The sequence below is a fragment of the Pongo abelii genome, chromosome 5 (assembly GCF_028885655.2).
Source record: "Pongo abelii isolate AG06213 chromosome 5, NHGRI_mPonAbe1-v2.0_pri, whole genome shotgun sequence".
NCBI lineage: Eukaryota > Metazoa > Chordata > Mammalia > Primates > Hominidae > Pongo > Pongo abelii.
Window position 1 is genome coordinate 165,601,823 of NC_071990.2, and position 23,552 is coordinate 165,625,374.

A 23,552-nucleotide genomic window follows, 5' to 3' on the forward strand; every position below is an offset into this window, starting at 1 on the left:
TGCTGAAAAAGGATAGCACTTCCCAACTATTTTTTTTTTTTTTTTTTTTTTTGAGACAGAGTCTCTGTTGCCCAGGCTGGAGTGCAGTGGTGCGATCTTGGCTCATGGCAACCTCCGCCTCCTGGGTTCAAGTGATTCTCCTGCCTCAGCCTCCTGAGTAGCTGGGATTACAGGTGCATGCCATTGCACCCAGCTAACTTTTGTATATTTAGTAGACATGGGGTTTCACTGTGTTGGCCAAGCTGGTCTTGAACTCCTGACCTCAAGTGATTTGCCTGCCTCGGCCTCCCGAAGTGCTGGGATTACAGGCGTGAGGCACTGTGCCTGGCCTTCCCAACTTTTTTCTTGTCCGGGCACACACAGAGAACGGAGCTATTTATGCAGACAGGGATAAGCCGAGGGGCTTTGGAGCCTTTGAACAAACTCCTTGGAGGCTGGAAGGTGTACGTTCAGGCCCACCAGCACTCAGTGCCCGGCATCCTGGCAGAACCCTGCGCCCCACATGCTGGTCAGGAACACCCTGTACTGTGTGATTCCTGCCATGACCCCATGTGTGTGAAAGAATGAGGATCTGTCCTTGTGAGGACGTCACCAAGGACACCGGCCTGTGGGCTGGACACCCTAGGTGTTCCCAGTAGTGTCGACAGCTCTGGATGGCTCTGGGTGGCCCAGCCTCAGAGCCTTGCCTCACTCCTTGTTAATTTAACAATTGTCCATGGAACATCTCCTATGTGATGGATGCTGTGGCAGATCAGCTGACTTCTGGTGACTCTGTAGCAAGGCTGTTCAGCATGTCATGTGGGCATCATCTCCACTCCACTAAAGAGCAGCTAAAACCCGAAGAGATGAAATGACTTGCCTCAGGTTATGGCTCCAAGCTCAGCAAGATGTGCAATCTAGACTCTGCCTAGAGATCCATCTGAACCCCACCATCGCTCCAAGTGCAATGACAGGTCAGGCTGTGATGTCCGTTGGCTGTAGTGAGGACCCAGTCTCTGTTCCCAACCCCATCAGTGTGGTGTCAACCCCCAGGGCTAATTCAGTTCATTTAAGTGAATATATCTGAGTGCTGACTATGTGCACAACACTGTAGCAGGAGTGATACACTCTGAGTAGCCGTTTATTTGAACAGGTAGAAGGCTTGTCAGTCTGTCTTCTAGTTGTAGTCTTTTTCTTTTGAGACACAGTCTTATTCTATAGCCCAGGCTAGAGTGCAGTGGAACGATCTCAGCTCACTACAACCACTGTCTCCCGGATTCAAGCTATTCTCCTGCCTCAGCCTCCTGAGCAGATGGGATTACAGGTGTGTGCCACTGCACCTGGCTAATTTTTGTATTTTTAGTAGAGACAGGGTTTCACCATGTTGGCCAGGCTGGTCTAGAACTCCTGACCTCAGGTGATCCACCTGCCTCGGCCTGTCAAAGTTCTAGGATTATAGGCGTGAGCCACCATGCCCGGCCTAGTTGTAGTCTTAATAACATTTCAAGAAGTGGAGGTTTCAATGCAAAAGAGATATTCCCCACCAAAACAAGGACGATATTGGGGAACATAAGTTATTTTCATGTGAGTTTGTGATAGAATAGCTAGGAGACCACCGAATGTTTGCTCCTGTTTCTGAGCACACAGCCAGACTACATTTATCTGCTCTCCTTGCAGTTGGGTATTGTGATGTTACCAAGTTCTGGTCGCCTGAACACAAGCAGGTGTGATGTGCCCCTTCCAGGCCTGCTCCATAAAATGTTCCCACAAGTGATCCTTGACCATCCTCCCTCCTCTGCTGGCTGGACCAGGGGACTTTGGAAGGCATGTGTTGAAGATGGCAGAAGGGAATGAGGTGGGCCAGCATAGGGGGAGCTGCCTGTCCACCCTGCATGCCTGATGTCGGTTTCTGCTGGCAAGCCAACAGCGAGTGAAAGCGAACGTGTCCTGGAAAAAAAATCAGACCCTCCTTGGTCTGAGTCCTGGCTCTACCACGTTAGCCTTGAGGTCTTCGGGAAGTTACTAACCAGTGTGAACCTCTGTTTATTCTTCTTTAGAGGGAAGACAGGATCTCTGCTTTGCCACAAAGTGACACTGTGGGAAAGGTCAATTTAGATCTTGGGAATGGTAAAGCAGGAAAAGCTGCGGATGAGCGACTCAAGGGCCAGATTGGTTATTAAACTTGTGTGGTTCAGCTGCTCAAGCTTCTAAACATTTCTGGACTAGATGCCTTCATTTAAAACCCAGGAGATTTCACATAAAAATTTGGATTTTTCCACTTTTCTTGAAAAGTCAGAGGCTCTGGCAATACCTAGGTAACATTCTCAAACGGCAGGGATTGGCTGGAGCTGAGCGTACTGGCTTTCTCCCCTGGACAGTCTCTACCACTGCCTTACCATGGGGCCACATTTGTTACTTGCTGGACTTTACAGAGTTTGAATTTTCAACTCTGATATTATACATATGTATGCTTTTGTTATTAATACAGTGGCTTACAGCATATAAAATAATATCTACATTAAAATAAATAAGAGCTAGCTATATATTTAGTATCTAGGTCAGCTAATTAAGCTTAACAACGTGCACCAGACTACATTGGGAACAGATGGTTGGACATCTCCCAGCAACAGCCATAAATGAGAGGTGAGGATTCTGCTTTTCAAGGGGGACTAACGGGAAGATCCTCAATTATTTGGCATTTTTTGCTCTGGGTCCTTGGCTTCAGGGTACATCTGTGTTGGCCTGAACCAGACATCATGAGCCTTTGACCCGTTGGAGAGAATCAAACCTTACTCAAACCTTGGGAAGCTGAGAAACCCATTTAGAGGTCATCTGTTTGTTTTGAGCTGTAGTTTTCTCCAGTTTCTGCTAGGCCAGAGAGCAAGGAGTCATCATTGACAATCTAAGTGCACTCTGCGTTTAGGGGAGGAGAGTGGGCACCACATTCTCAGGTCTTCTAATAGGGTCAGCCCACAGGAGATGCCCATTATTTTAGTAAGAACCACAGCCCTAAAAACTGAACACCCTTCAGTGAAATTATCAGAAAAACAGGGCCTCTCTAAAAGTGTTAATGTGACTTCCGTAGTACAACACTTATCCTCAAGGACCGATTTTGGCAGTCCAGTGGGGGATAAACAGCTTGCAAAGCAGTTAAAAGCCTGAGAGCCAGGAGAAGAACAAAATTTGAGAAATGGATCACTGAGAACGAGTTATGTTTAATTCAAAGAGGAGCCAGAACTGCCAAGGTATTGCATCACTGAAGCTGGAGGAATCGCACTTGCCACTTGGAATATAGTTAGAGACTTGATTTTGTGAAAACGAAGACTCTCCCTATGCAAGCAAAGAAAATAAGATGGAAACATTGGTGTATGGGGAGTCAACTAAAGGATTCCAAGCAATTTATTTCCATTCAGTTCAGTTCAAGAGATCAGTAGTCATATATTATTCTACCTTGTTCTGAAATAGTGTAGGTTTCATATTTATTATCATGGTTATGAATAAAAGAAGTCCTTTCTCAGGAAAGTATAAAGAAATTGTTTTTGTTGCAGGAAAGCATTTAGGGATTTTTTGTGTGTGTCATCCTTGGGTCTTGTGCAAGATGGAAAGATGCTTTGTGGAAGAGATCCGAGGGGCATGGTGAATGGGAGCTGCCCATGAATCATCTGCACAGACCAGAGCCGAAGCAGGGATGTAGTAAGGGATATTCAAAGCAGGCTGACACAGCCAAACTGCAAAGTAATCCTTCTTTTATGCTCTGTGCTGGGCAGTCTGTTGAAAACATGCTTTGCAAATACGGCTTTTACAAAGAAGAATCCATGGCAGAGGTCAGAAGAAGGTCACAGAGGCGGTCTAAATGTAGGAAATAAGAACCCGGTGGAAAGGTGAAGGCTGTTCTTCTTAAAGTGTGGTCCCCACCCCACTACCACCACCAGCAGCAGCAGCCCCTGGGAACTCGTTGGAAATGCACATTCTTGGGCCCCACAGCAGACCTCCCAAACCAGAAATGCTTAGGGTGGGGCCCAGCAGTCTGTGCTTTAGCAAGCTCTCCCTGTGATTCTGACGCAGGCTAAAGTTCAAGAGCACTGAGTTAAGGGGACCAGAGTTCATTAGCACAGAGAAGAGAAGGCGGAGTGGGGAGTTTAAACTTTGCAGTTCAAGCTCAGGGTTAGCAACGTGCTTCCTCCCATTCCCACCCATTTCTCCCATGGGCAGAACAGCAGGCGGTGGCAATGCCTACTACAAAGTGAACCCCGGGGGCTCATCCCAGCTGCTACCCCGAGTCACCTGGTGGACTTTCCTAACAGCTCCGTGCTGGGTATTCTGATTTAATTGGTGTATTATTTATCTAGTTAAGCTCCTCAAGCGAATCTCATGTGCAGCCAGGATTGACAACATGACCCCCGATAATGCAGAAGAACTGGACAGGAGTAAATGTGCTGCTGCCCTACCGGGGATTCACATGGGAGAGGTGTGTCCTCAAGGGAAGGCAGTTTGCTAAGGACCATTTCAGGTTACCTGTCCCCGGAGGGGGCCCCTCCTATCTCAGGACTCCCAAAAAGCCTCAGCTGACCAGGCGCAGTGGCTCACGCCTGTAATCCCAGCACTTTGGGAGGCTGAGGTGGGTGGATCACCTGAGGTCAGGAGTTCGAGACCAGCCTGGCCAACATGGTGAAACCCCATCTCTACTAAAAATACAAAATTAGCTAGGTGTGGTGGCATGTGCTTGTAATCCCAGATACTTGGGAGGCTGAGGCAGGAGAATCGCTTGAACCTAGGAGACGGAGGTTTAAGTGAGCCAAGATTGTGCCACTGCACTCCAGCCTGGGCAACAGAGTGAGACGCTGTCTCTGTCTCAAAAAAATAAAATAGAATAAATAAAAAGTCTTAGCTACCCTAGACAGCTTCCCTTGCCCTTGGTCCTTGCCCAATATGACAACCTCGTTTTTATTGATCTTTTTTAAAGTGATATTGTCCTGGGAGCTGTTCTGGTCTTCTCTCTCCCTTCTTCTTGCCCCAAGGAGAATAACTTATTTTTCCTTTCTACCCCACTACACACTCGGCTTGACGGCACTTCTGCCCCAACAATGTGGGGTTAACATGACTTGCAGCTAAAGAGAAGTGCTTTCTTCCTCTTGGATGTTTTCATTTGGCTTTAGATGCGAGGAATTTATTTATTTATTTTTAACATTGCTCTAGATTTTGGCAAAAAAAAAAAAAGCTCATTGTAAATTACTCATATCTTCATTTTTTTCAACAGCCAACAAACAATAGATAATCAAGAGGAATTTCTGTTTCAGAGGTAAAATGAAACCTGAACAAGGCTTAAGATGGGAGGCCCTGATGTTCTCTACTCGCCTTCATAAATAAAAACCATCTTATTTGTAAGCCTGCCTCTAAAGGGGATAAGAAGATAGTGTGCCTGATATATGCCACTGGTCTGTGTCCCATTCCCACCAGTGTTGAAACTAGTATTCTTTTCTTACACAGGGTTACGATAGCTTAATTTGTTCCCAGAATTTCTCTCTTCCCTGCCAAGGATTTCCTGCGAGGCCCTCTTTCAGTGATGGGAAGCGGAGTTACTTCTCCTTCTATCCCTTCCTTTCCAGGTTCATGCATTTCTAATGGGGGTGCAATGTCAGACAAACAACTTTGATCAATGCATATATTGCATGCTGGAGGATGGCAGTTTAGCCCTGGGGTGTTCTACCTCGGAGCTGGCACTTCACCTGTGCCCTGAGCAGGCTGTTCCAATGTTCTGTCTAGAAAGCAACTTCTGGACAGGATAGTGCAGTACGCATTATGTGACAAGTAGATCCCTTGACAACAGACCCATTCCCATGCCTCCTTTGCTATAAAGTAGGCTTAGTGTTCTGGTACAATGTTACATGGGATCCTGAACCAGTGTAGCAACACTTTGATAAACCTTAAATAGTGGTTCCACCTGAGATCCTGGGAGCAGAGAAAGGCAAAGCCACAATATGAACACGTATTTATTTCTGTGAGACATAACCACGGACCCTTGAAGAATGAAAGGGATTTGATGTGGTCACCTTGCCACCAGATAGAGAGCTGGTCTCCTTGAAGAATGGCACCATATCGGGGCTCACCATTGGTCTCTCTTGCTCACAGGTTGAACATTCAGTGACAACAGCAACTAGATAAGTCCATAAGAGTCCAGGCCACTGGGCCCATGCATAGTCTTCATCTCTGCCACTGTGACCAATATATCCATGTGCTCATCACGCCACAAGAGCAGTCAATGACAAAGGTTGGCTGATGTCAACTGGCCCATTAATTTTGTCTACTTGTTGAATTAGTACTCCTTCAATGTGGATAATTTCGGGCAGGTATTCACATATGATGCAAATATCTTTACATTGTGTACACACTCCCAAATGTCCATATGCCTCTATCCCAGACCTCTTTGAACCCCGCCTTCCAATTTTTTCCCATTTCAAGTCCCTGATCAATTAACCAGTCCATTTGCAGCTGCCCATGAGTGTATTTAGAGTTTAACCTCAGGGCATTTCTCTTGCCACCCAGAATGAATGATCAGGTGCATTGCCCAAAGCTCTGCCCACTGGGAGGGTTTTCCCTCAACGCTATCTTTCAAAGATACCTCTCATGATTGTTACACATCTACATACTTAGCTGATTTCATCAATAAGCCCAGCTCTGGCTTTTTCTTCATCCTGGTTAAACAGAATTACTCCCTACAGGGGTAGGCATAAACTGAGGGATAGGTGCTGGTGTAACAGTGCTGGATGCTGCTGAGGTCTGGGCTGCCTGCTCATTGATTGTGCTCTCTGGTCCTGCTCTTGTTGGAACCCAGATGAACCATCTTACAATGAAGTGTTGCTGAGTCTGCCCTGACATATGACTTGGGGGGTTTGAGAGGCCCCAGCCTGTCATGGGCAGTCTGGTCACACGGTTACCTGGTGTCCATGGCCGGGCATCGTGCTTCCACTAGGGCTCAGCAGAACATCAGGAGAGGTTTTTCAAATGACATGTCATTCTCTGCTGCAGAAGACATATCTTTGCTCCAGAACCACAGGGGACTGCATTGTGATTCTCCCATTGGGCTTCCCCCAAACTCCACGTGGCACCTTTTCCTGCCACTGATACCTGCAACACAATAGGGTCTGCCAGATTATATGGCCCAAGTGGCAGCATTGCTTGCATTACAGCCATGACCCGAGTCTTTCCTAGAAGGTCATCACTTGACCCAAAATACAGGTGGGAGAAGTATCCCACTTTTTACCACGTTAAGATGAGGGGAAAAAAATGCATCTTAGAATTGATGATGGTGTAATGATTAATTTTGTGTGTTGACTTGACTTGGTTATGGTTCCCAATTGTTTACTCAAACACTAGTCTGGCTGTTGCTGTGAAGGTAGTTTGTAGATATTACTGTTTACAATCAGTAGATCTTGAGTAAAGCAGATGACGCTCAATATTGTGGGTGGGCCTCATCCAATCAGTTGAAGGCCTTAAAAACAAAGACCAAAGTTTCCCAGAAAAAAAGAAATTGTCCTTAAGCCTGTAACCTAGAAATTCTGCCGAGATTTCTAGCCTGATGCCCTGCCTGCCCTACGGATTTCAGACTTGCTGCCTCTCAATTTGCATGAGCCAATTTCTTAAAATAAAATAAATATTTTACCTCCCTGCCCATATATTCTATTAGCTATGTTTTTTGGACTAGCACATATGGTATGTATGTCTTTATGGAAAAGAGTAAAAAAGAAATCTGGGATGAAATAGATAACTTTCTAGAAAAACAAAAATAAAAAATATTGACTTAGTAAAATAATAAAATTACAATGTCTGAGTAGCTTAAAAGAAACAAAGAATAACGGAAAACATGACTAAAACAACACAATAAGAACTTGTCTTCCAAAGTGCATACACAGTTTTATGGACCAATTCTATAATATCTTCATAAGTACAAATGGGTAATTCCTACCCTATTAAAGTGTTTCAGAGCATGGAGTAGGATAAAAAGTTTCCAATTTTATTTTATGGAGGAAGCATAACCTTGATACTAAAATGTGCCAAAAAGGGTACATCATTAACAATAACAACAGTAACAAAAACATCTACAGATGAATCCTGCTGATGAATAGAAATATGAATTTTGAGTGATTTTTGTTAGGGCCTCTCTAAAGCATAATCTTAATGATACAAAGTTTGTTTCAAGAATATAGATTGGTTTGACTTCTAATAATGTAATTTGTTTTATTAACAAGTCAAAAGGAATACCATATCGTTATGTTCTATAAGGATATTTTGTAACATTCAAAAGCCATTCTTGGTTTCTTTTAAATACTCTTAATAAATTAGGAATCAAAATTTAATTGAATTATAAATATGAATTCAAGGCCTGTTGGATAATTCCATATCCAAGGCCTGTTGGATATCTATACCCTGTTGGATAATTCCATAGCTTTGTGCCACTAAAGTAATCACAGAGCTTGTATATGCCTATGTGAGTGTGAGTCCACGAAAACCCATACAGGAAAGCATTTTTTGTTTCTCCCGTTGCCTGCTCAATGGTTGTTGCACAGTAAGGGATGATGTGATGGACAGCCCAAGAAACCCAATAGATTGCCATCCTTCCTTTCTTCTTGAGTAGCCTTCATTGCTGCCCCTGCTGAGTTGCTTTTGATTAAGTGAGTTACTACCCTTTATTACAAAAATCTTAGTGTGGTAAAAAGGAAGTGCTAAATTTTAAGAATTACTGGCTGTCATCTGTCCAAATGCATGACGATTTTTTAAAAATCTCATTGAATTTTTAGTCATATTTATTTTAGATATCTCTTCCCAAAGCTCATTTTCTCATGTTACAAGAGGTTCTTCCACAGCAGAAGAATATAGTAGAATGATAGAATTCACAATGAACTGGATGTAGTTTGTATGTGTTTCCCCTCCAAATCTCATGTTGAAATGTAACCCCCAATGTTGGAGGTGGGGCCTGGTGGCAGAAGTTTGGAACATGGGGATGGATCATGAGTGGCTTGGTGCTGCCCTTTTGATAGTGAGTGGGTTCTCGTGAGATCAGTTGTTTAAAAGTGTGTGGCAACTCTCTGCTCTCTCTCTTGCTTCTGCTCTTGCCATATGCCATGGTGGCTTTCTGTTGCCTTCTGTCATGATTGTAAGCTTCCTGAGGCCTCACCAGAAACAGATCCCAGAACCACACTTCCTGTAAAGCTTGCAGAATCATGAGCCAATTAAATCTCTTCTCTTTATGAATCAGCCAGCTTCAGGCATTTCTTCATAGTCACACAAACATGGACTAACACAGTACTGTTAGAAAACAGATGCTTCTCTAAAGTAGGAGGTTGCTGGTCATTTGCTTCTGAATGTAAATAAGAAGTCCTCTCCTCTATTCCATTTTGAAAAATTTAATATGTTGTTGATTAAAGTAATGATATACTAATCATGACTTACTCTCCTTTCACGCTGAAAAATGATTTCTTTTCTATTCCCCTAAAAAAACTTTGAAATGAATGAAAATGGGGCCAAAATGGAATCTTTCTAATTTATTCCCTCAATACATTCTGCATTTGAAACTTCAGTAACTCTCTGAAGTAAATATTTGAATATGTTTCTGTGTCCATTTCATTTTCTTTAAACTGTGCTGATGACCTTTGAGGCTAGAGAAGTGAGCTATAGACATGAAGACTTTGTAAGCCAGTGGCATATCTGGAACCAAATGTGAGTGTAGACATGACTCTGAGATACCTGACCGCCTCCAAGTTATTGCTTAATGGCATCTTGTTTATGCCACTTGGCTCCTTTGGGTGGGTCCTAGTCCTACCACTTAGATGCCAATTTCACGGATCAGCCCCTCCACCACCACCAATCCCTCACTTCAACTCCAAAGCCTCCTTGAGCGTGGTGGAATTTTGGAAGCTGTGGAAAGTCTGATGAGAATGAATGGGGGTTCACACTGCTGCCTGGTCCATCTCTGATTGCTCTTCAAACTGCCTTCTCCCTGCTGCTGACACTGCTTTTCTTTTTTATTTCCTTTCTTTTCCTCTTCTTTTTTCTCCTCATCTTTTCTTTTCCTTTCTTTTTCCTTTTCTCTTTCCTTCCTCCCTCCCCTTCCCTTTTTATTCTTTCCTATTTTTTAAACATCAGATCATAGGGCTGCATAGCTTAATAAGTCAAATAGCTACTACTTCTTCCCCATTTTCCTTTCCCCAGAAACAATGAATTTCAACCCTTTTAGCTGATCCTTTTGGCATTTACCTTTGTTTCTCTGAGAAAAGAAACATATCAATATTTCTCATTTTATGTTAATATTAGGCATTATTCGTTGACTTCATACAGTGCAGGATGAGGGCTTATTTATTTTTTTTAACACCCTCCTGTCCTACTACACGTAAGCACACCTTCAGGCTGTTTTTTAAAACATTTGCTCAGCTTTCTAGGTACTTACCACCAATTATGCTACAACTCCCCCCTGGACATAGAAATCTTCTCTCATTATCCTTAAACATGTTTGCAACTCAGTGGATAAGTGCTTGAAGGGATGGATACCTCATTCTTCATGATGTGCTTATTTCACATTGTATGCCTGTAACCAAACATCTCATGCACCCCATAAACATACACATCTACTATGTACCTACAAAAATTAAAGCAATCCTCAGACACATGAGAAAGTTTATCAGCTTCATCTTGAGCCCATCTGTGGAGCACTCTGACCTGCTTCAAACTGCACTGATGCCCACCCGTCCAGCCACAAAGCTACCATTTTTGAACTATTTGTTGCCTTTTGGGAACTACCCTTGGCTCGTTCTTGTTTCAGCTCTCTGGTTTCCCAGACCCTAGTTTGTCTTCCCTCCCCCCCTTTTTTTTTTTACTTTAATCCTTATTTTATGGAACACATCCTCCTATAACTTTATGAAAAGATGTAGTAGGAGGTACATCTTTGGAGAACTTACTTGTCTGAAAATATCTTTATTCTATCCTCATACTTGATTAATGCTTTGGCTGTTACTGTATTCTAGGTTAGAAATAATTTCCCATTAACACTGTGAGGGATTTGCTCCAGTTTACAATATTGCTGGTGAGAAGCTGGATGGCATTTTGATCTTTTGATGCTTTGTACCATATCTGTTTTTTTTGTTTATTTTCTTCCCGAATCTATTTTCACCATAGTCCTGGACATTCAGTGGTTCTTTCCAATTTGTAAACATGTGTTCTTCATTTTTTGAAAAACCTTTACTGAATTTTTTTTGGATGATTTCTTCTCCATTTTCTCTGCTCTGTCTTCTGGAACTATTATTATTTGGACATTGGATCTTGTAACCTGTCCTCTACTTTATTTATTTTAATCTTCCTATCTCTTTCTCCCTTCCTTCCTTCCCTCCTCTACCTTTTAGGAGATTTACTCAATGTTTAGATTTCAATGTTCTATTAGATAGGATAGGTTTGGCTGCTAAAGTTGAGACATAGTGGCGTGCACAAGTTCCTTCTCTCTACATAATAGGCCAGGCATGAGTGGTCAGGGCTGATGTAATGGCTTTGAGGTATCAGGGACCCAAGTGTCTCTACCCCATAGCTCTCCCATCCCTAAGGTGCTGGTTTCTTTGGTGAAGTTCAGGGTGTTCCACTACCATGTCCATATTCTTGCTCTTGGTTAATGGGAGGACACAACTTAGATGCTGCACATATTATTTTTGTTTACATGCTCTTGGTCAGAGCTTAGTCACCTCACCACTTCTAACTATGGGGGATCTGGGATGTGTGGTCTTTATTCTTGAATCTCATGTTCCCATCTAAAAATTGTGGGTTCTATTACTGTAGAAGAAGGGGGAGAATAGATATCAAGTGATAACTAAGTGTCTGTCACAATTCTCACTTTTGGCAACCCAAATATCCATGTACTTTCTTCCCCCACTCTCAAACACATTCACACCTTCCTAAGAAAGAACTTGAAAATCAAATTCACGGACTGCATCCCACTTAATAAGGTTCCTGCCTGCCGGCCCACCTTCACTCAATGCCCTGTGGAACCAGGATACGTGAGCAGATAACCTCAGCAAAACTCCCACTGAATAAAAGGAGAATGGAGAAACCCACAGGAATTACTGTCCATTGTGATGCTCAAATCCTACTGGAGAATACGTGTTGGTGAGCCCTCCTGGCTACACCTGCTCTCTGGAGGTGCAGTGGGCTGGGCTCTTTGCAATGAGACTCTGCACTCTAAGAGATGCTTCCTTGCCCGTGATCCTCTATGGCCATATGGAGCATGCGCCCTGGAGACCATGCCCTTCTTTGGGACTAATGGCTTTTGTAGTCCATTTCCTGCAGGTTAAGAGAATCAAGAGTTTCTAACTGGTTAGAGAGTCACAGGCTTTTACAGATCAGTTTGTATTTCTTTGGCAATGCAATCTACCCCAAAACACACATGTCTTTCAGTCTATTTTCTCTAGCCAGTTCCATGTGTAGGAAACAGCCAGGAGTCTTATCTGGACAGTTTTTGAGCTTGATCTCTCTGTGTATTTTTTGCCCCAGGCTTCTGTGTTCTTCCCATCTTCTCTTTCTCTCAATGTAATAGTGGCCCCTTGAGGGTGTCTGAAAAAATGGGCTTGGGTGGAAGGCAACACTTGTATTCTGATTTTTGCCTCCTGGGCTGGCTTCCCTGATGTGCCCAAGAACTCTTCAGGAGAGGTAACTGAGGCAGGATTGGGGTCAGGCTTTTCTTTGCTGAGGCTCTCCCTCTTTAGAGCCACCCTGCTATCACTGCTTCATCTTGGGTCACAGAACCATTTGGCATTTTTCAACCCTGCAAAGCTGCCAATGCCCAGACTCTTAGCCAGCAGAGACTGCAGGCTGCAGAGGAGAAAGCTCACTTACCAGGGTTGCATTTCCTTCCATCTCTGTTTCATTTCCTCTCTCACACAGGCTTTTCTGAAAGGAGCAATGAGCAGACAACACATCTCAGCAGGACACAGTGTGGTGAGGCCAGGTTCATTGCCCCAGTGATAGGAAGGGCTTGGAAGGCAGGGCAGTGGGCCCCTGAATGGGAGGCTGCATCATCTCACTGGCAGCTCCTGAACTTCTGTGTAGGAGGGGTTATGGGTAGGAAGACACTAGGGCACTTGTCTTGTGACTGTGTCTCAGAGTGGCATGGTGTGCAGTAGTCACTGCAGGGAGTTCTGGAGGAGTTGCTGCGGATTATGGGGGTTCAGCTCCCCCTGGGCCAGCCTGTGCTTCCTCTCTGGGCTAGAGCAAGGGGGGCACCTAAGATGACAAGAGGAAGCTGGATCTTAGGCAGGTGATTAGGGCCAACCTCATGGTTTTGCCTGGGATCCGCTTCGTTTCCAAATGGACACAGGCAGAGAGAAGCTGTTGCAGAATTGTTTTTGTCCTTGAGGGTGAGTGAAGCTTAGCAGAAAAATTAGTCCCCTTCCCTGTCTATGAATCTTCTTCCCCATTGTTAATGCCTGTTTTAACTGGAGCAGGTCAGTGCGGGTCAGGTGGATTCATGATTTTATGGTGAATGAACTAGAACAGATATGGGCCTGCTGGCAGGAATTCAAAACTCAGACACTTTCCTCAGACCTTTGACTTGCATAATGAAAATTCAGCTGCTCAATTCAATTGGGAGCTAGGTAAACAAGAGAAGGAAGGGTGAATAGGAAAAGGTAAATTAAATCATGAAGCAAATGTCAAGTAGAGGTAAAAGTAAAAGTTAGGCCTGACGGGGATGATTTTTGATTCACAATCAGTATTTTCTGCTACATTTCTGATGGGATCAATTTGGTAAGTGGAGGCTGCTGCACGATAGGAATTTGTAGAATCAGTTGGAGAAGGAAACTCCTGTAACCTCTCCCGCTGAGGAAGGACAGGCATCTGGTCTTTGTGGACTTGCCTGCTGTCCTTCCGCCGCCTGTTCCTGATGTGTTTGAAATCCCCAGCATTAACCAGGATTCTCTTCCATCACCGTGCAGCCTTGTTCAGTTCTGCTAGGGGATCAGTTCTCAGCACAAATAACCCAGCCGTCCTCCACTGCAGCCTCTGGGGACCGGGGACACGGCAATTTTATTCGTTGACTTCCAACTTCAGTCCTCAGCGGTGGGCTTTAGAACGAGCCTCGCTGAGTCTTTTATTCTTGTGTAGACTGGTTTTCCTCTAAGACCAATGTCTCCCAGCCCTAGCAACTCCCTCCTCTGCTCCCGTGGAAAGCCCATGGCCCTGGGAGGGAATGTGTGTGGCAAGGACAGAAACCCAGTGTCCAGCCGCAGTGTGTGCCGTCCCCTGACACAGAGATGCAGATTCAGTGACAAAGAGCCCAGGCCACTGAGCCATTTCACTGTTTACTCCTGGGCTCGGGAGTAACATATTCGACGGACCTCTAAACAGAAATATTAGTTAGTCTGTGGATTTGAAGCAAAACAGAGAAAGGGCTTGCCCAGATTCCTCCCCGCGCTTCACGGCAGGACCCAGAGTCCTCAGGCCCTTCTGGACTCCTGCCGGCTTCATTCCTAGACACTAAGCCATGGTCCCTGCCCTCTGGTTGCAGGGACGACATGGGCATATAGAATGACAAACTCCAAAGCTGACTCAAGGCCACGCGGGGCTGAGTGTCCAATGGAAAAGGAATAGGAGGGTGGCCCGGGAGGTGGTGCAGAGCCCAGAGCTAGGGCCAGTGCGCTGGGGTTTCAGCACCCGAATGGCTGCTTATCAGTGGTGACCTTGGGTATGTCCATTGTCGTCTTAGTGCCTCAGTTTCCCCAACTGTGAATGGTAGCTAATAATAGTACCTACAATGAGGATTCGATTAGTTCTTCCCAGAAAGTCCCAAGCAGAGCACCTAGCTCACAGAAACTGTTCCAATAAAGGCTAAACTGAAGAGCCTCTTTCCTTGACCTATATGGCTTCTATAAGTTCATGGGAATGAGCCCTCTCCTCTGGTTGGGCCGAGCAGAGGAGGCTCCATGGAGGAGGAAGGATCTAAACTGGGCCTTGGGAGATGGTTAGGGTTTTGTTAGGTGAGGAAGCCAAGGGAGGGGGCTCTGGGAGGGAGAACTGCAAGAACAAGCCTGGAGGCAGGGGAGGTGGAGGGGCTGCTTGCTTGGAGTTGGGGACTCAGTGCTGTTGGGTCACCCACTGCTGATGGTCACCTTTCTGGGTGAGGAGCTGGTCTGGATGAATCCTGAGAATGAATCACGAAAGGCTGCCATAGCTTCTTATGCAAACTCCACTGGCGTGTGGGCATGGGAGCCAAGTTCATGTGCCGGAGAGAAGCCGCCAGGGCTGGCTGCAGCAGAGAGTTTATTTTGGACAAAAGTGAGGGACATCAAGAGCAAGCTCGAAGCAAGCAATGGCTGAAGGCAGGGAAGGAAGGTATTATCAAATGTCATCATGGGGACACCATGACTGCCAAATGCCAGTCAGATCTGAGTCAACATTGGGATATTTTGGGGACATCATGAAGTCTCTGAAGGCTCAATGGTTTTTCTCACCAGGACACAGTCCTTGCATCTTCCCTGAAGTCTTTCAGGTCATGCCCTTTGCTGAGCCCTCCTACGTGCCCACCTTAATGTCGCTGTGTCCAGAGACCCCCCACTGCTGGTTTGAGACAGCTCCCTCTTCCTTCTACCTGAGCAGTCCTCCTTCTGCACCAAGATTAACACTCTCACCCACAGTTACAGCCTCCCCACAATGAGCGTATCCCCCATTGCTCCTGGGCTCCTCCACCAGCCTTAGGCCTCATCCCCTCTTGAGATCATTGATGGCTTCTTTTCAACGATAGGAAGGAAGCTGAATCCCTGTGAATATGGTCTGTATGGCATTTAGCAACTTCCTGGGAAAGAGGGGGGCAAGTGGTCAGGACTGTTCCTGGATTGCAGCCTTGAAAATAAGGGACATAATTGCAGAATCTAACTTTTGGCTGAGATTTCTCCAAGTGCCATATTTAATGTGACACCACTCTGTGGGGGTTGCTCTCGCCCTTGGTTGGTCAGAGGTATCTGGAATACCCAGAAGTTTCTCTTGAATTCCAGAGAGAAGTGAGGGCCTTCTTGGGGCAGATTGGACTCTCTGGATTTGGGCCTGATGGAGACAGCACTTCCAGGGTGAGCAGATACAGGCATTCTGGAGTGGGCAGAGAAGCGTCTCGCCCGCTCGCAAAGCGGCACCCATTTCCACGGGCTGACAGAGTCCTATGCGGCAGAGGGACTGTGTCCTAGCAAATGAACGTGTTTTGGGTGAAACACAGTTCTTCACAAACTTTAAATGCAAGAACTTAAAGACTGACCAGTTCAGATAGAATTGGCTTAAATAAGCAGACTGGATACCTGGCTCAGAACCTGCGAGCATGAGGATGCAGCAGGGCTGGACCAGGTGAGCGTCTCTGCCCCCAACCCTTATGAGTCAATCTTTCAGGGCACAGCAAAGCCTTCATCAGTCTTGGTTTTTCTTGGGATTAAAAATAAATTATGTAATGGATTTTGAGTATATGGTCTCTAGTGTCCTAATTTCTCTTGAAGGATAGAAATTATCCAATAGGAAGGGAAATTGACAAAAAGCCTGCATTGACTCCATCAGTTAATCAACAGGGATATATCGGCAAGGTGATTAACTCTACTAGAAGACCACAGCTCTGGCCAATTCTATTTTAAATCTAAGTAAGCGTGGTAGAAAATGTATATTTTCAAGTCTGGCCTAACAGTTATATACATACACAGATTTCATAGATTGATGCAAAGGAAAGGTATCTTGGGAGAGGCAGTTTGTGTCATTTATTCATTTCTTGAAAAATTGAGTGTTTGCTGTATCCAAGCCACCATTTTTAGCATTTTGGGACACACACCTTACACACAGAGACACACACAGACACACACCCAGAGACACTTATACACACAGACATAGGCTAATACACACAGAGTCACACTCACACAGACACACCCAGAAACACTCAAACACACACACACAGTCACACACACAGAGTGACACTCACACAGATACACACACAGACACAGTCACATACAGACATACACCCAGAAACACTCATACACACACACAGTCACACACACAGTTACACTCACACAGATACACAGACACACAGACAGACACAGTCACAGACATACACCCAGAAACACTCATACACACACACAGTCACACACACAGTTACACTCACACAGATACACAGACACACAGACAGACACAGTCACAGACATACACCCAGAAACACTCATACACACACACACACACACACAGAGTCATATACACAGTCACACTCAGACACACAGACAGGCACAGTTAAATACAGACACACAGACACACACCCAGAAACACATACACACTCACAGACATAAACTAATACAGTCAGTCACACACACACACCCAGAAACACTCATACACACACACACACACACACACACAGTTATACACAGAGTCACATACAGACACACAGACACACAGAGACATACATATATACACATACACACTTATTCTCTGCCCTTCAGGAATTTTATATCTACGTAAAATTTTTGACGTCTCAAGCAAATGCACAATAGCAATTTAAAACAATTTGGTTGTAGGGCAGAAAAGTGCGCTCCCTGTCTTTCGGGAGACTGGCCTGGGGAAGAAGATAATTGGGGCTAAGACCATCTATTAGCTTCTACTCCAGTGCATGTGTGGTGCTCATCAAGTGAAAAACCACCCCCTCCAGGCCCCTCCCCATGGTCCTACTGGATTATATAATGGACCTCAATAACTCCAAATGAGCTATTATACTCTGCCATATAATTATATATTTAGGACACATGTAGGGTTAAAAAAAGAAATCCACAGGAAAACACTGAAACAAATTGCAGAGCAATTTCAGTGACTGATTATATTTAAGCTGCAGTGTGTCAGCTGTTCTCATATTTTTTTTTCAGAGTTCCTAAATCCGTTAGACAATATTCTGAAGCTATCAAACACTGGTCTTTATTTTTGAATCAAAGTCATTTTAGAAACCACGTCCCTGATCTTTTCGAGACTCATAAAATATAAAAATGGCATCTCACTTATTTTTTTTGGACAAGCTTTTTATCTTCTTTGTCCTCTTCAGATAATAAAAATACTAACAATAACAAATAAAAGCAGTTGTCATTTACCGAGCTCATGTTCTCTGCCAAGTACTGTGGTATGTATTTTATATCAACTCATTTTAGTTTTCACAACAAACTTAGGAAGGAGCCATTAGTTGTATGAAGTTCCTGTGGTTGAGGAAGTTTAAATATCATGTTTAAAGACACAAAACTCATAAATGATGAAGTTATGACTAGAACTGGGCTAATCTATTCTTATAAGTTTTAGCAAAATGACAGCTATAAATTTCCATTTCCTAGAGTATTTTCATATGTGTTGTCTCATTGATTTTTCACAGTCCTGAACATAGATCAAGGCTCAGTAGAGTGTGGTTGCGATTTTACAGAGGGAAACCCGAGGCTCAGAGAGGTCATGATTTACCCAAATACAGCTCACTTCCCAATAGGGCTGCTGAGGCCGTGGCCACGCTCCGAACCAAACAAAACCAGTGTGCAAATTGGGCCATTGGACCCAGCTCCAGTGCTCATTCACGATTCCACACTGAAAAAAACAAGAGAACAGAACAAACGCACATGCAATACCACCTATGGCATCAAGGAGGTCTTTTTTCTCAAGTATGAGCTAGGCTTTTCCAGCCTGGCTGGAAAGCCTAGCAGAGAATGGGGTTCTCTGCTAAGGTCAACAAGATGCGGCGCAGCCAGCGCTGGCTGCTACCTGCAAAGCTGCTTAGCACGCCCCACTGTGTGTTTGCCCAGGGGAGGACATGCAGCCCCAGGGGTCTGCTTATGATTCCTGCCCCTGCTTGTCTCTGCTGCTTGCAGCCAGAGCTGGCTAGACATGGAAAGCCAGCACCGAGTTCCATTGCTTCCATTTGGCACCAAGTGCCTGATGGAGCCGTCCAGTCTCAACAAGAAAGGGGCCTGAGGTGTTGGGGCAAAATGAGGGTCCTTGCTTGAGCTCACCTTGACTCTTCTCACAGGCCAGGACATGAAGGGAGGGGAAACGGAGCAAAGCCAAGAGACAGGGAAAAGTGTGGGGAATAACCTGAGGGCTGGAGGGCTGGTTGGGAGGTGCAAGGGGCGGTCGCGGTGAAATCTGGCCTTACGGGCACGGTGCTAGTGGGGAGAACGTTAAAGGAAGTCACTTTAATCTTCAGAATGAGCTCAGAGGTCCACAGGGTGGATATGGAACCCCTATTCATTCATTTAATATATGATTAGATGTCAGTGTTGTTGGAGTTACATTTTAGGAAATGACTATTCATAACGGAAGTCCTGGCACGGTTTCTTTCTAATCAGCAAAACGGGGTGGTGGGCTCAGCTGTGGCACCCTCGCAAGAGGCTCTTAATTTACGAGTGATGTTAAATTATGCTGGCTGCCAGATAGTCAGATACGGGAAGTGATACAATAAGTCATTGGGGATGTGCTAGTTCTTCTTTTTTCATTTGACAACCACAGGAAGTGGCCATTAGCCAAGCCATCTGAGAGAAAGCATCTGATTGCTCTGCTACGTGCACAGTTTCTTGAGTAACTGCAAAAGCCTGACAGGAAGGACTGCGGGGGTGGGGGTGAGAAGCAGGGTGAGGAGGAGGATAAGAGATCTGGGGGTCAGGGCCCTCAGAAGCTAGCATCAGGATGGCTCACGTGGCTTGTTTTTCGCAGGCTCCCTGGGGACTATTCCAGGTTGGGGTAAGCCTAGTCAGGTTTGTCAAAGCCCTACAAAAATAGTTCGTGTTATTTTTGTGGCAAATCATGCACAAAGAACTTATGAATAACCAATTTCTTACTTGGCTCTTTTCTAGAAAGGGTAATTCAATACAATGTGCTTTCCAGTCTGTCACGACTGCACGAGGGCAGAGACAGATTGCAGGTGGGGCAGGACTTTGTAGCCAGGAAAAGCTTGACTGCAGAGGGTAGCCTGTTCCTCAACCTTCTGAAGCCCTGACTGAGACTTGAAACTGTAGAGAAATTAGCAGGATTCTGGGGAGTACAGAGTCTGGAGAGAACAGAATGGAGTGTGCATGTTTGAAGGATGTATAGTTTCTAACAGCAATTTCAGTGCTTGTAGGCAATTTATGAATATTCGAGAAAGATGCTGCCGGAGATGGTATTAGGTAACAGAAGTTACAGACAGTGGGGCCCTTTATGTATGAAGCTGATATTATAGGAGTCCCCTTTCCATCTGGGCGGTATGAATAGGCTGCAACTTACCCTCCTAGTTAGATCCTAGCCATCTTAGCTTCCTTTCCTGGCATGGCCAGCCATTGCTTTTTGACCTCTTTGAAATAAATACTTTCATGTCCATAAAAAGAGTGTTTTTTTTTTTTTTAATTAAGAAAAAAAGACTTTGATTGGATGTTTTCTAAGCTTTCTTGCACATCGGAGTCACTGGGTGATCTTGATAACATTCCAGTGCTTTTCTTTTCTTTTTTTTGTTTTTTTTTTTTTTGTTGTTGTTTTTTTGAGACAGAGTCTCGCTCTGTCACCCAGGCTGGAGTGCAGTGGTGTGATCTTGGCTCACTGCAAGCCCCACCTCCCGGGTTCACGCCATTCTCCTGCCTCAGCCTCTCCAAGTAGCTGGGACTACAGGCGCCCACCACCACGCCCGGTTAATTTTTAGTAGAGATGGGGTTTCACTGTGGTCTCGATCTCCTGACCTCGTGATCCGCCCGCCTCGGCCTCCCAAAATGCTGGGATTACAAGCGTGAGCCACCATGCCCGGCCTTCCAGGGCTTTTCAAAGATCATTTTCTCCAACTCAATGTCCCTGCATTTTCCAGAGTTTGTTTGTTAGCATTGGGTAGCAGTCAGTTGGTTATTTTGCTGTAACAAACAACCCTGATGTGTCATGTTGGAGGGGCAAGGAAGCACAAGCCCATCTTATTCCCAGAAGGAAAGCCAGAAATATTTGTAGGAAAGTGATAGCTATGCCACAGGGATTATTGATTTTGCATTCTAGATTCTTTTAGTTTGAGTAATTTCTTCCAGAATTTTTTTTCTTATAATTTTGAGAATTAAGAGATAATGGAAATGCTTTCTGGAACCAGGAGGGTAATACCTCTGGTTTTCTTGGACACTTTTGTGACCATTTTCTTAGTTTTGATTACTCCAGCAGTTAGGAATTAAAAAAAAAAAAAAAAACAAACAAACACACCAAAACAATAAATCCTACTGGTAGATCTGACATAGCTAGTGATTTTTGCACAAGGGCAAAGGAAATCAAAGAGCATAGAGCCTCTGTATGGTTTTGGGAGAAGGTAATCTTTCCTCTTGGACTTGCACCCTCCATCTTATTGGCCAGGGTTATAGGCCATGGCCACCTGGGTTACAAAGAAGCCTCTCTTGCAGACGAAGGGAAGGAGAAGGGAGAAATGTAAATGCCTTTGGTGGAACCAATGCACAGTGTGAACCCTCAGGAGTAGGCAAAACATGTGCTGTAAACTCCAAGTCTAGGCCTTGGGCTATTGTCCCTGATAGTTCAATAAAACTCTCGAGTTAATCCCTAATAAATTTGTGACTGGCATGGCCTGCAGGTTTTAAGCCATGAAAACAGTTAAATGACCTCACATTGCAGTGTGAGCATCCATTTGGTAACCTGGGTCACTCCTTACCATTTACCCACACCTAGCTTTTGGGTCATGGTGAGCTAAGCAGAGTTGGATAGAAATTGAATATCAAAATGGAAAATGTCTATACCAAAGTGATCCATCTGATGAAATTACAGTTCAGAGACATTTTATAATAGGGCTACAGAATATTGAAGCTGGATGGAAAATGTGCAATGGAGCAGTTACAGTTCAGCATCCTCTGCTGAAGTGAAGCAGAGAATTAAGACAATTACCTAGTACTTCAGGCAAGAAGAGGTAGTGCTTGTCTTTCTGAAAATAACCTTCCTGAGTCCTGTAGCCTTCCCCAGGCCACCAAAGATAACATGAGGCTATCCCCATATTTCCCCTGGACTATTGAGTTCATTCTGGAGGAAAATGGCTCTCAGGAGTTAATGGCATTAAGATGTGGCCTGGGCTTTTGGCTGGTAGATCGTCAGTGAAAGCAGATGGCCACAATGGTATTAAAACTAAAGACTGCAGTAAAGCTTTTAATTGAAAACAATTGGACCCTGCTGGATGGTAATTACCTTGGCTGCTTGCAAATAATATCCTGCCCTTGATGCCATGAAAGAAAAGCTGAGACGGAGTGAACAGGATCTGCTTGATGTGCATCTAATAAGCATGGAAGTCCCCAAACTACTTTCTCTAGGGGTCCTCCAGTAAAAAGAGTTAGAAATGAAGAGGAGAGCTTGCTGTAGCACAAATTGTAAAGACAAAGCATTCATTTAAAAAACAATCGAATGGGTCCACATTTACTTGGAGAAAATTGGAGTTCCATATCTTCAGGAAAAAAAAAAATGATACTTTAAATACTTCTTTTTTTTCTCAGTTAATGATAAACGCTAATGAGGAAGATGTCTCATTTGGATGAGTTCCTTGTAGATCTTTGTGCTGCGATGCCTGAGAAGTCACAGGCATTGGACAGTCGAGGCTGAACTGTAAGGTTAATTTTCCTCTTCACTTAAAGCTTTAACCTCTCAAAGCCACGATGGTTCAAATAATATTTAAATGTGGACAGTAGATATGCAGGAGGCAGTGACGTAATAAAGTTCCCAGGGACTCAGGCTGGAGGTTAGACTTTGTGGGCAAAGTTTGACCACAGGCTCCTTTCTAAAGAGTCTTAGAAGGGAAGACTAGGGGCGGGGTGGGGTGGGAAAGGTCTTAGGAAGCCAGGGGCTGAGTGGCTCCCAGAAACCACGCCTGAGATCTGAGTGGGTTCACTGCACGGGGCTGCAGCATCGCTGCTCCTGCGCGGCCTCCAGATGGTCCAGGGGACCCCACTCACCTGCCAGGTGGGAAAGCCCTGCTCCTGGCCTTTTCCTAGATCCTGGCCAGCACTGGGATTTACACGCCTGGTAATCACGCACTGTCAGGAGGCCGCTTCCCTGAACAGCCTTATCTCAGCAGTAAGGGGCACCCACCTGCCCACCCACCCAGGCTTGCCACGGTAAGTCGCCTCCACCTCCCAGCAGCTCCGCCGAGGCTTAGGGCGGGCACCTGGGAGGATGCTGGCCCTGCCCCATTGACGTCATACCACCATGTGACTCGCCCTGACCAATGAGAGGCAAGCGGAAGTGACGGTTATTTCTCCTGCGTGGGAGCTTTGGCGACGCACCTGTGGATGCCTAGGCCTCTTCCGTTTGCCTGTGGGACTGGCGATACTCGAGGTAGTGGCTACTGGGGCCAAGTCGTGGGTGACCTGCAGTGCATGGGTAGAGTAAGGTGCCTCCGCCCAGTCTAAACAGCCCTCCCCAGAGCTGGTGGGTTCCCAGAAGTGGTGCCTGTTTGTCAGTGACGCCCCGCGGGGACGAGGACGGAGTATTATGCAGCGCACTGCGCCTCCTTGAACTCTGCAGATGCCGGGGTTAGATAGGAGCACCGCGCCAGTCCCCAGGCAGTGCTGGGTGTGCCT

At 45.1% G+C, this 23,552-nt stretch overlaps 1 long non-coding RNA gene across 1 annotated transcript; it reads right to left on the minus strand.

The window, feature by feature from the left end:
- Positions 1-15,887: 15,887 nt before the first annotated feature.
- LOC112133724 (uncharacterized) lies at positions 15,888-23,096 on the minus strand. Its single transcript, XR_002915331.3, has 2 exons — positions 22,926-23,096; positions 15,888-16,180 (listed from the first exon to the last, which is right to left on the minus strand). It is a non-coding gene; the product is annotated as an uncharacterized LOC112133724 (long non-coding RNA).
- Positions 23,097-23,552: the final 456 nt, after the last annotated feature.